Below are 12,273 nucleotides of genomic sequence, written 5' to 3' on the forward strand. Positions count from 1 at the left end.
GTGAGGTTGCATTTGGCCACTCATTTCGCTACCTTATCTGCCAGCGCATTGCCCTGTGAGACATGATCCTTACCATCTGCTGCCGTGAATCCTCTCCTCTGCCAAATCATACCATGGTCCCACACTACCCCATGTGTGTACCTACTATCAGTATAGATGATGACAGGTCTATCAGTATGTAGAATACATGCCCTAGTGAGTGCAATGAGCTCAGCTGCCTGCTGTGTTGAGTGTGGATGTCCTTGAGTAGGCCTACAACATCATGAGTGGTGTGCAAAATGGTGTAATGACACATTGTGAAAGGAGTTGCCAACTCTACCATCATAGCACAGGCTGCAAGAGAACACAGACATGCCGGCATCCCCTGAACAAGGGTGGGCATTAGCTTTGAGAAAAACACAAGGACGCAACTTGCCTCAGTTTTCTTGTGTCAGTACACCCGCCATGGTTTTACAATTTTGGCGTGCAAACAAGTGGAAGGGCATATTATAGTAAGGGACGCCAGCCCTGGACTCGACATGAGTGAACATTTAAGATAATCAAATGCATTGTACATTTTCAGAAGACCATTTAATCAAATCTGGATTTTCTTCCAGAGTGGCTTGCCTCAAAACATTGTCATAATAGGAGCAATCAGGAATCCATTGTCTACAGTAGTTTATCATACCAAGGAAAGATAACATTTCTTTCTTGGTGTGCGGGGTGACCAAACCCGCAATAGACTGGACTCTTTCTGCGCTGATTCTGCTTCCACCTTTTGTGAGGACAAAGCCCAAGTATTCAACCTGCATTTTACACCATTGCGTTTTCTTAAGTGTAACTTTGTGACCATATCCTGAAAATCATTATAACAGTGATAAACCATCCTGAATGCTGGCCTCCGCTGACATGCTACACAGTAACAAATCATCGACATATTGCAGCAGCACAGAACCTTGGGTGGGGTACCATGGTTTTAACATTGCTTGGAGGACTATGCTGTACACTACAGGTGAATCAGCATATCCATGGGGAATTCTGCACCAGGTCAGTTGACGTCTGTCAAAGGAAAAAGCAAAAAGTAGTCTGGTTATCTTATCAACTGGGATAGAAAAGAATGCATTTTTCAGATCTATCACACTGAACCAAACAGCGTCTACTGGAATGGCAGATAATAATTGAGTGACATCAGGTACAACCGAGGCTATAGGCACAATGATGTTGTTGATGGCCCCTAAATCCTGTACAAAGCGGGCAGTACCATCTGCCTTTGTCACTGTATTCACGGGCGTGCTATAGGGTGAAATCACCTCTGCCAGGATTCCCTTTTGTAGGAATTCTTCTATCATTTGTCTAAGTCCATCAAGTTTCTCTTTTAACAACGGGTATTGTTTCTGGAACACTGAGATGACACCTGGTTTCACAGTAGCTTTGTAAAGTGTGCAATCTATGAATCCTGTGTCATATTCATTTGAAGACCATAATGCAGGGTTAATGTTATTAAGTTCTGGGTGGTCCTGTATGTTTGCAAGAATCAGTGGCACTAGTGTAGAGATTGGAATGATATCTGAGTGTACTCTTATGCACTGATTCTTTGCTGATACCTGCAAGTCAAGCTTAATGAACAAATCTCTCCCTAACAGGCTGACTGGGCAATCTAGTATAATGCTAAATACATGATCTGTGATGTATTCCCTGTCCATGATCTCGAGTGGTAGTGAGTCAGTTTTGAAAGGTTTTGTCAAAACCCCATTAATTCACATAGAAGGCTCCCACTTCCTCCCTCCCACTCTCAGTCATCTAAGTCCACCCCTTTTAGTCGGACGCTGTGGTCCTCCTTCTGTCTGTCATTAGTGTCCCAGCTGCCCATAAGAACAGAGCTCAGATGTTAAGCACAACACTTAACATGTAACACGTAACTGCAAACATTGAAACAAACAGATCTGACAATACAGACATGAACACACAAAGGGCCCATAAAAAGTTTTCATTGACTTCAATAAATAAAAAATGTACAGCTTGATCAATGCTCCATGCACCAATAAAAATGCACCAATAAAAACCAAAAACTTCCAAGAAAAATAAAATTCTCACTGCGCATATTATATGAAAACAAATACGGTACTCCATACGCATTCACATACATTTTCATGTACTGATTTTCATAAACAGCTCATAACCACGCCCTTACAGATAAAAACTGAATTGCACAAAGATCTCAGTCTTCGTACATTTTCAACTCCACTTACAATTCAAAGCCACACCCATTCACATTCCACTGAATCATGTATCTTTCAATCCAGTCACACAATTTCTTTGTTACATTCCAAAACTTGTAGCACAGACAAACACAGCTTTCCTGGAAACAGATATCCACACCACACCCAGAATTGCTAATGGTCTGTCACTGTTTGCGCTGCTTTTTCCAATATCTTCTGGTCTTCACTCTGTGATTAATCAACTCTTATAAGAAGACAATATACATGTTATAATCATACAGTCATTTTGTTAAAACCCAAATCTTATATGCCATGTGGTTTTACTTTAGTGTTGCACACATCGTCACTTACTCTGTATAATTCCCCTTCCCCCATTTCCTTTGCCTTGCGTCTCTTATCTCAGGAATGTTTAGGCAGGGGAAGTAAAGCAATCCATCACAGGATGTTCAACCGTCCTAAATATTCCTCAAACTTTTACTCATATCTGAATAAGGACTTAGAATGGGTGCAACCGTAGATTGATAGGATTGGACACTTCCAATTGGCATCATAGCACAATCACTGTGGGCACTTTCTTAACTAGTGGATTTGCAAACATCATTGGATCTAATCCAATGCTGGAGCCCTGTCTGTAAGATCTATAGATAACATACATTAGTATCTTCACAGCCTGCAGATGCATTACCAATTAATACCATGCCCTAAATCCTGAGGACGCCGTTACACGGCGAAACATGTCGGGGGGCAGCGTGAGGCTCTAATTTTAAAGCAGCAATCACTGGAGCCTATATATACAAATGAACACTAGATACAGTGCCGCTAACAAATACAGGCAGGCGCGCAGCCTGTTATGGCAACAGTGTGTCTAGTTATATGAAGTCAGTTAAGACTACTGACAAAACGTCATAAGTGACAAATAAAGGCCAGTGATACTGGAAATTTTAAAACACAAATGTATGTCGGCGCATTACCAAAAGTTTTATTAAATAAGTATTAAAAGTTAAGTCTTAGGCAATTGGTAGGTGCAGGAATAATAGGTGTTAAAAAGTCCCAAAGGACATTAGTAGTAGATACTTTCTGATTGCAGACACTGGGGCACTTTTTTCCTTGCCATCAATTAACTTCCTGACACTGCTCTGTTTTCTCATTCACCAGAGCCCCCCTTCACCATCACAGGAGTTCTGATGTACACAGTCTGTAAGCTCTAACTTCACAGATTCTTACAGATTTATATCCCTGTTGCGAGCTGGGCATAACATTCTGTTTAACTGTCAATTCTCACATCCTGCCAAATTGTCTACCCATGGGTTAACTAGGAAGTAATTTGTGGGACTAGACCGTGCAATATAAAGTTTACATGTTGGCAGTGATGGAAACAGAATGGTTTCACAGTGGGATGTGACTGTACACTTACCACCCGGTCAGCATCTCACACAGACAGATAAGATTATCACTTCTAAAATACTTATACTATATATACATAAGAGTCCATCCAAGCTTGTAATCTTCTGTTCCCTGAACAGAATTTCTTCATAGTGCACTTTATATCTAATGATATGGACTCCCTGAGCCTCTTATGATCAACTTAGTTCCCTGAGCTTTTGCGTGTGTCCCGGACACAGCAATCTACCGAAATCAACAAATAGATAGTTCAACTTACAGTGGCCCCAGGTCCGATGAGGACAAAAATTGATGTCTTTCACCCTAGACCCGAGGATGACCCTCTCGATCCCGGACGAGCCCCCAAAGCTGTAAGGCAATATAGACTCTTTGCCTAATATGTCCCTGACACATGATTTCGGTGATCAGCTTTAATTAAATCTTATCCGGTACCAGGAGAATAAATAAGATAACACTGAACACGTGTCTAGTTCTAATCCATTCTGGTTTATTCACAGCTGGCAAACAGTTATAATAGAGGGGGATGAGCTTCCTTGACATCCAATCATATGTTAGCATTTGTTTGACCTATAGCATTAATACACATGAGCTTGGCATTAACATACTAGATGACTCATAGTAACAGCATTTGACCAATCAGGTATACACACATAGGCCAGTGTGCATTTGAGCCAAGATGACCCTATAAGGTAAGAACTAAGGAATGTATGGGTATCTTGAAACCGCACAGGAAGTTTCTCACATTCCAAAGGGGGAAGGGGAATTTTGGAAGTGCACTGGCCAAAATATAATCGTAAAACACGTTGCTGAAAGGACAAAATGGAGTTACTTATACCCCATCACTTAGAGTGTAGTGATTTCAGGTATGTTTATGGATACATGTGGTAGCGTTCCCCTTATAGTGTGACGGTGTCCGGTATGTTTATGGATACATGTGGGAGTGTGCCCCTTATAGTGTGATGATGTCAACTATGTTTATGGATACATGTGGGAGCGTGCCCCTTATAGTGTGATGCCATCAGGTATGTTTATGGATACATGTGGGAGCGTGTCCCTTACAGTGTGATGCCATCAGGTATGTTTTTGGATACATGTGGGAGCGTTTCCCCTACAGTGTGATGGTGTTCAGTATGTTTATTGATATATGTGGGAGCGTGCCCCTTATAGTGTGATGTCAGGTATGTTTATTGATACATGTGGGAGCGTGCCCCTTACAGTGTGACGCTGTCCGGTATGTTTATGGATACATGTGGGAGTGTGCCCCTTACAGTGTGATGCCATCAGGTATGTTTTTGGATACATGTGGGAGCGTGTCCCTCACAGTGTGATGGTGTTCAGTATGTTTATTGATACATGTGGGAGCGTGCCCCTTATAGTGTGATATCAGGTATGTTTATTGATACATGTGGGAGCGTGCCCCTTACAGTGTGACGCTGTCCGGTATGTTTATGGATACATGTGGGAGTGTGCCCCTTATAGTGTGACGGTGTCCGGTATGTTTATGGATACATGCAGGAGCATGCCCCTTATAGTGTGATGCCGTCAGGTATGTTTATGGATACATGTGGGAGCGTGTCCCTTACAGTGTGACGGTGTTCAGTATGTTTATGAATACATGTGGAAGCGTGCCCCTTACAGTGTGATGCCATCAGGTATGTTTTTGGATACATGTGGGAGCGTGTCCCTTACATTGTGATGGTGTTCAGTATGTTTATTGATACATGTGGGAGCGTGCCCCTTATAGTGTGCTGTCCGGTATGTTTATGGATACATGTGGGAGCGTGCCCCTTATAGTGTGGTGATTTCAGGTATGTTTATGGATACATGTGGGAGTGTGCCCCTTATAGTGTGGTGATTTCAGGTATGTTTATGGATACATGTGGGAGTGTGTCCCTTATAGTGTGATGATGTCAACTATGTTTATGGATACATGTGGGAGCGTGCCCATAAGGCTACTTTCACACTTGTGTTTGGAGCGGATCCGTCTGGTGTCTGCACAGACGGATCTGCTCCTATAATGCAAACGCTTGCATCCGTTCAGAACGGATCCGTCTGCATAACTGGTTTTTACAGATCTGATTTTTCACTTCGTGAAAACTCAGATCCGACAGTATATTCTAACACAGAGGCGTTCCCATGGTGATAGGGACGCTTCAAGTTAGAATATGCTAAAAGAACTGTGTACATGAGTGCCCCCTGCTGCCTGGCAGCACCCGATCTCTTACAGGGGGCTGTGATCCGCACAATTATTGTGCGAATCATAGCCCCCTGTAAGAGATCAGGTGCTGCTAGGCAGGAGAGGGCAGACCCCCTCCCTCCCCTGTATTAAATGTGACCACTGTGACCCCCCTCCCTCTATATTCATTGGTGGCCAGTGCGGCTCCCCCTCCCTCCCTCCCCAGTATTAAATGTGACCAGTGCGGCCCCCCTCCCTCTATATTCATTGGTGGCCAGTGCGGCCCCCCTCCCTCCCTCCCCAGTATTAAATGTGACCAGTGCGGCCCCCCTCCCTCTATATTCATTGGTGGCCAGTGCGGATTCCCAGTATTAAATGTGACCAGTGCGGCCTCCCCTCCCCCCCCCCCATCATTGGTGACAGCGGAGAGTTCCGATCGTAGTCCCAGTTTAATCGCTGGGGCTCCGATCGGTTACCATGGCAGCCAAGACGCTATTGCAGTCTTGGATGCCATGGTTACTTAGCAATAAATAGAAGCATTATACTTACCTGCGAGCTGCGATGTCTGTGACCGGCCGGGCACTCCTCCTACTGGTAAGTGACAGGTCTGTGCTATAGGCAATGCGCCGCACAGATCTTTCACTTACCAGTAGGAGGAGCTCCCGGCCGGTCACAGACATCGCAGCTCGCAGGTAAGTATAATGCTTCTATTTATTGCTAAGTAACCATGGCAGCCAAGACTGCAATAGCGTCTTGGCTGCCATGGTAACCGATCGGAGCCCCAGCGATTAAACTGGGACTCCGATCGGAACTCTCCGCTGCCACCAATGATGGGGGGTGATTTTAATTAGGGGGGGGGAGGGGAGGCCGCACTGGTCACATTTAATACTGGGAATCCGCACTGGCCACCAATGAATATAGAGGGAGGGGGGCCGCACTGGTCACATTTAATACTGGGGAGGGAGGGGGGCCACACTGGTCACATTTAATACTGGGGAGGGAGGGGGGCCGCACTGGTCACATTTAATACTGGGGAGGGAGGGGGGGCCGCACTGGCCACCAATAAATATAAAGGGAGGGGGGCCGCACTGGTCACATTTAATACTAGGGAGGGAGGGAGGGGGGGCCTCACTGGCCACCAATGAGTTAAATACAGGGGGGAGATGGGGTCTGCCCCCTGCTGCCTGGCAGCACCTGCCAGGCAGCAGGGGGCAGTCATGTACACAGTTCTCAGTATATTCTAACTTGAAGCGTCCCCATCACCATGGGAACGCCTCTGTGTTAGAATATACTGTCGGATCTGAGTTTCACGATCTAACTCAAATCCGATGGTATATTCTAACATAGAGGCTTTCCCATGGTGATGGGGACGCTTTAAGTTAAAATATACCATCGGATTGGAGAAAACTCTGATCCTATGGTATATTAACTCCTGACTTTACATTGAAAGTCAATGGGGGACGGATCCGTTTGAAATTGCACAATATTGTGTCAACGTCAAACGGATCCGTCCCCATTGACTTGCATTGTAAGTCTGGACGGATCCGTTTGGCTCCGCACGGCCAGGCGGACACAAAAGCGCTGCAAGCTGCGTTCGGGTGTCCGCCTGCTGAGCGGAACGGAGGCCAAACGGTGCCAAACTGATGCATTCTGAGCGGATCCGCATCCACTCAGAATGCATTGGGGCAGTACAGATCCGTTCGGGGCCGCTTGTGAGAGCCTTCAAAAGGAGCTTACAAGCGGAACCCCGAACGCAAGTGTGAAAGTAGCCTAATAGTGTGGTGATTTTAGGTATGTTTATGGATACATGTGGGAGCGTCCCCCTTACAGTGTTATGGTGTCCGGTATGTTTATGGATACATGTGGGAGCGTGCCCCTTATAGTGTGATGCCGTCAGGTATGTTTATGGATACATGTAGGAGCGTGCCCCTTATAGTGTGACGGTGTCCGGTATGTTTATGGATACATGTGGGAGCGTGCCCCTTATAGTGTGACGGTGTCCGGTATGTTTATGGATACATGTGGGAGCATGCCCCTTATAGTGCGACGGTGTCCGGTATGTTTATGGATACATGTGGGAGCATGCCCCTTATAGTGTGACTGTGTCCAGTATGTTTATGGATACATGTGGGAGCGTGCCCCTTATAGTGTGACGGTGTCCGGTATGTTTATGGATACATGTGGGAGCGTGCCCCTTATAGTGTGACGGTGTCCGGTATGTTTATGGATACATGTGGGAGCATGCCCCTTATAGTGTGACGGTGTCCGGTATTGTGGCAAAACCAACCTCGCCACTGGGCTTCGGAGGTGCCTGGCTACCAGCCTCTTGCCTCAGGATTATGGCCCATACTAACTTTAAAGGAGCAGACAGACCGGCCGCACAGCTTAAATCTATGGAACTGTTTTGGGCAGGAAATTGTGCTTGCGGTTGGTCATAAAGGACTTCCACTTAACTTTTGATCCGCTGGAGGGATTTGTGTGATTTTTGGAAGTGTTTATGTTTGATGTGGGCTGAGTTTAACCACTTACCGTCACACTAACGCCGAAAGGCGTTATCTCTGTGGCGCTCCCAGGTCACACTAACGCCGATTGGCGTCATCTCGCGTGAGCCGAGATTTCCTTTGAACGCGCGCACACAGGCGCGCGCGTTCACAGGATCGGAAGGCAAGCGAGTGGATCTCCAGCCTGCCAGCGGCGATCGTTCGCTGGCAGGCTGGAGATGGGATTTTTTTAACCCCTAACAGGTATATTAGACGCTGTTCTGATAACAGCGTCTAATATACCTGCTACCTGGTCCTCTGGTGGTCCCTTTTGTTTGGATCGACCACCAGAGGACACAGGCAGCTCAGTAAAGTAGCACCAAACACCACTACACTACACTACACCCCCCCTGTCACTTATTAACCCCTTATGAACCACTGATCACCCCTTATCACCCCATATAGACTCCCTGATCACCCCCCTGTCATTGATCACCCCCCTGTCATTGATCACCCCCCTGTAAGGCTCCATTCAGAGGTCCGTATGATTTTTACGGATCCACGGATACATGGATCGGATCCGCAAAACACATACGGACGTCTGAATAGAGCCTTACAGTGGGGTGATCAATGACGGGGGTGATCACCCCATATAGACTCCCTGATCACCCCCCTGTCATTGATCACTCCCCTGTAAGGCTTCATTCAGACGTCCGTATGTTTTTTACGGATCCACGGATACATGGATCGGATCCGCAAAACATATATGGACATCTGAATGGAGCCTTACATGGGGGTGATCACCCCATATAGACTCCCTGATCACCTCCCTGTCATTGATCACCCCCCTGTAAGGCTGCATTCAGATGTCCATATGTTTTTTACGGATCCACGGATACATGGATCGGATCCGCGAAACACATACAGACATCTGAATGCAGCCTCACAGGGGGGTGATCAATGACAGGGGGGTGATTACCCCATATAGACTCCCTGATCACCCCCCTGTCATTTCCCCCCCCCCCCTGTCATTGATCACCCCCTGTCATTGATCACCCCCCTGTAAGGCTGCATTCAGATGTCCGTATGATTTTTACGGATACATGGATCGGATCCGCAAAACACATACGGACATCTGAATGGAGCCTTATAGGGGGGTGATCAATGACAGGGGGGTGATCACCCCATATAGACTCCCTGATCACCCCCCTGTCATTGATCACCCCCCTGTCATTGATCACCCCCCTGTAAGGCTGCATTCAGATGTCCGTATGTTTTTTACGGATCCACGGATACATGGATCGGATCCGCAAAACACATACGGACATCTGAATGGAGCCTTTTAGGGGGGTGATCAATGACAGGGGGGTGATCACCCCATATAGACTCCCTGATCACCCCCCTGTCATTGATCACCCCCCTGTAAGGCTGCATTCAGATGTCCGTATGTTTTTTACGGATCCACGGATACATGGATCGGATCCGCAAAACACATACGGATATCTGAATGGAGCCTTATAGGGGGGTGATCAATGACAGGGGGGTGATCACCCCATATAGACTCCCTGATCACCCCCCTGTCATTGATCACCCCCCTGTAAGGCTCCATTCAGACATTTTTTTGGCCCAAGTTAGCGGAATTTTTTTTTTTTCTTACAAAGTCTCATATTCCACTAACTTGTGTCAAAAATAAAATCTCACATGAACTCACCATACCCCCCACGGAACCCAAATGCGTAAAAATTTTTAGACCTTTATATTCCAGACTTCTTCTCACGCTTTAGGGCCCCTAGAATGCCAGGGCAGTATAAATACCCCACATGTGACTCCATTTCGGAAAGAAGACACCCCAAGGTATTCGCTGAGGGGCATATTGAGTCCATGAAAGATTGAAATTTTTGTCCCAAGTTAGCGGAAAGGGAGACTTTGTGAGAAAAAAATAATAAAAAATCAATTTCCGCTAACTTGTGCAAAAAAAAATAATTTCTATGAACTCGCCATGCCCCTCATTGAATACCTTGGGGTGTCTTCTTTCCAAAATGGGGTCACATGTGGGGTATTTATACTGCCCTGGCTTTTTAGGGGCCCTAAAGCGTGAGAAGAAGTCTGGGATCCAAATGTCTAAAAATGCCCTCATAAAAGGAATGTGGGCCCCTTTGCGCATCTAGGCTGCAAAAAAGTGTCACACATCTGGTATCGCCGTACTCAGGAGAAGTTGGGCAATGTGTTTTGGGGTGTCATTTTACATATACCCATGTTGGGTGAGATAAATGTCTTGGTCAAATGCCAACTTTGTATAAAAAAATGGGAAAAGTTGTCTTTTGCCAAGATATTTCTCTCACCCAGCATGGGTATATGTAAAATGACACCCCAAAACACATTCCCCAACTTCTCCTGAGTACGGCGATACCACATGTGTGGCACTTTTTTGCAGCCTAGGTGGGCAAAGGGGCCCACATTCCAAAGAGCACCTTTCGGATTTCACCGGTCATTTTTTACACATTTTGATTTCAAACTTCTTACCACACATTTGGGCCCCTAGAATGCCAGGGCAATATAACTACCCCACAAGTGACCCCATTTTGGAAAGAAGACACCCCAAGGTATTCGCTGATGGGCATAGTGAGTTCATAGAAGTTTTTATTTTTTGTCACAAGTTAGTGGAATATGAGACTTTGTAAGAAAAAAAAAAGAAAAAAAGAAAATCATCATTTTCCGCTAACTTGTGACAAAAAATAAAAAGTTCTATGAACTCACTATGCCCATCAGCGAATACCTTAGGGTGTCTACTTTCCGAAATGGGGTCATTTGTGGGGTGTTTGTACTGTCTGGCCATTGTAGAACCTCAGTCAGAGCTGCTTCAAAAAGCGGAAATTCACATTTTTGTACCATAGTAAACGCTATAACTTTTACCCAAACCATTTTTTTTTTTACCCAAACATTTTTTTTTTATCAAAGACATGTAGAACAATAAATTTAGAGGATAATTTATATATGGATGTTGTTGTTTTTTTGCAAAATTTTACAAAAAAATCGTTAAATTTTGATTAATAACAAAAAAAGTAAAAATGTCAGCAGCAATGAAATACCACCAAATGAAAGCTCTATTAGTGAGAAGAAAAGGAGGTAAAATTCATTTGGGTGGTAAGTTGCATGACCGAGCAATAAACCGCTAAAGTTGTGAAGTGCCGATTTGTAAAAAAGGGCCTGGTCACTAGGGGGGTATAAACCTGTGGTCCTTAAGTGGTTAAATATGTAATTTTTATGGAGATGGAATGTATGGTTTTAAAGTTAAAGTTTTTTTTTAAAAAACTGTATTTTTACTGTCTGTGATAGTTATGTTAATCCATAATTATATCACAGACAGAAGGGAGGATTTTGTGTATTTGGGTGGTGATTCCTGTCCTGTTGTTCCCACATGTGTATTGGTGATTTCCCTTTGTCTTGAGAGATAATTGGATTACTCCTCGGGTGTCTCCAGGGCAGAGAGGAGAAAACCATGATGCATTGTGGGGATGTATTGTGTCTGTCTATCCTGCAGTGCTGCATATCTGTCCTGTGTCATAGTCTTCATTCTGGTCCCCTAGGGGCGTGTCCACCAGATGGGGACCTGCATAAATACGGGCGGGTAGCCCTCAATAAAGAGTTCCTGTTTTATCCTTCATCATGTTGAGGCTGGTGTTTGGGTAGCTGATCGACGCTGGGGATTGCTATACGCTGGGAGATTTGCTATACTCCCCTGGCTTTACTATTAGCTCTTGTAAGAGCTTGTTCCTGGTTCCTGCTCTCTGGATGAAGGAGAGGTTCACCCACTGGAGCCTGGAGCCTTGTCGTAGGTCCAGGGTGGGTAGGAGACGGTGAGACCTAAACCAAGCTTCGGCGGTTCGGGGGGGTCTGCAGTGCGTACGGTGTCAAGTGGAGTGCTTGGAGTCCTCGGAAAGCACTAGGAGCATCTATCAACGGAGGTACCCGGTCGGGGTGCTAGGAGATCCGTTACATTTGGTGGCAAGCAGTGGGA

Source organism: Bufo gargarizans, chromosome 11 (assembly GCF_014858855.1).
Source record: "Bufo gargarizans isolate SCDJY-AF-19 chromosome 11, ASM1485885v1, whole genome shotgun sequence".
Taxonomy (NCBI): Eukaryota; Metazoa; Chordata; class Amphibia; order Anura; family Bufonidae; genus Bufo; species Bufo gargarizans.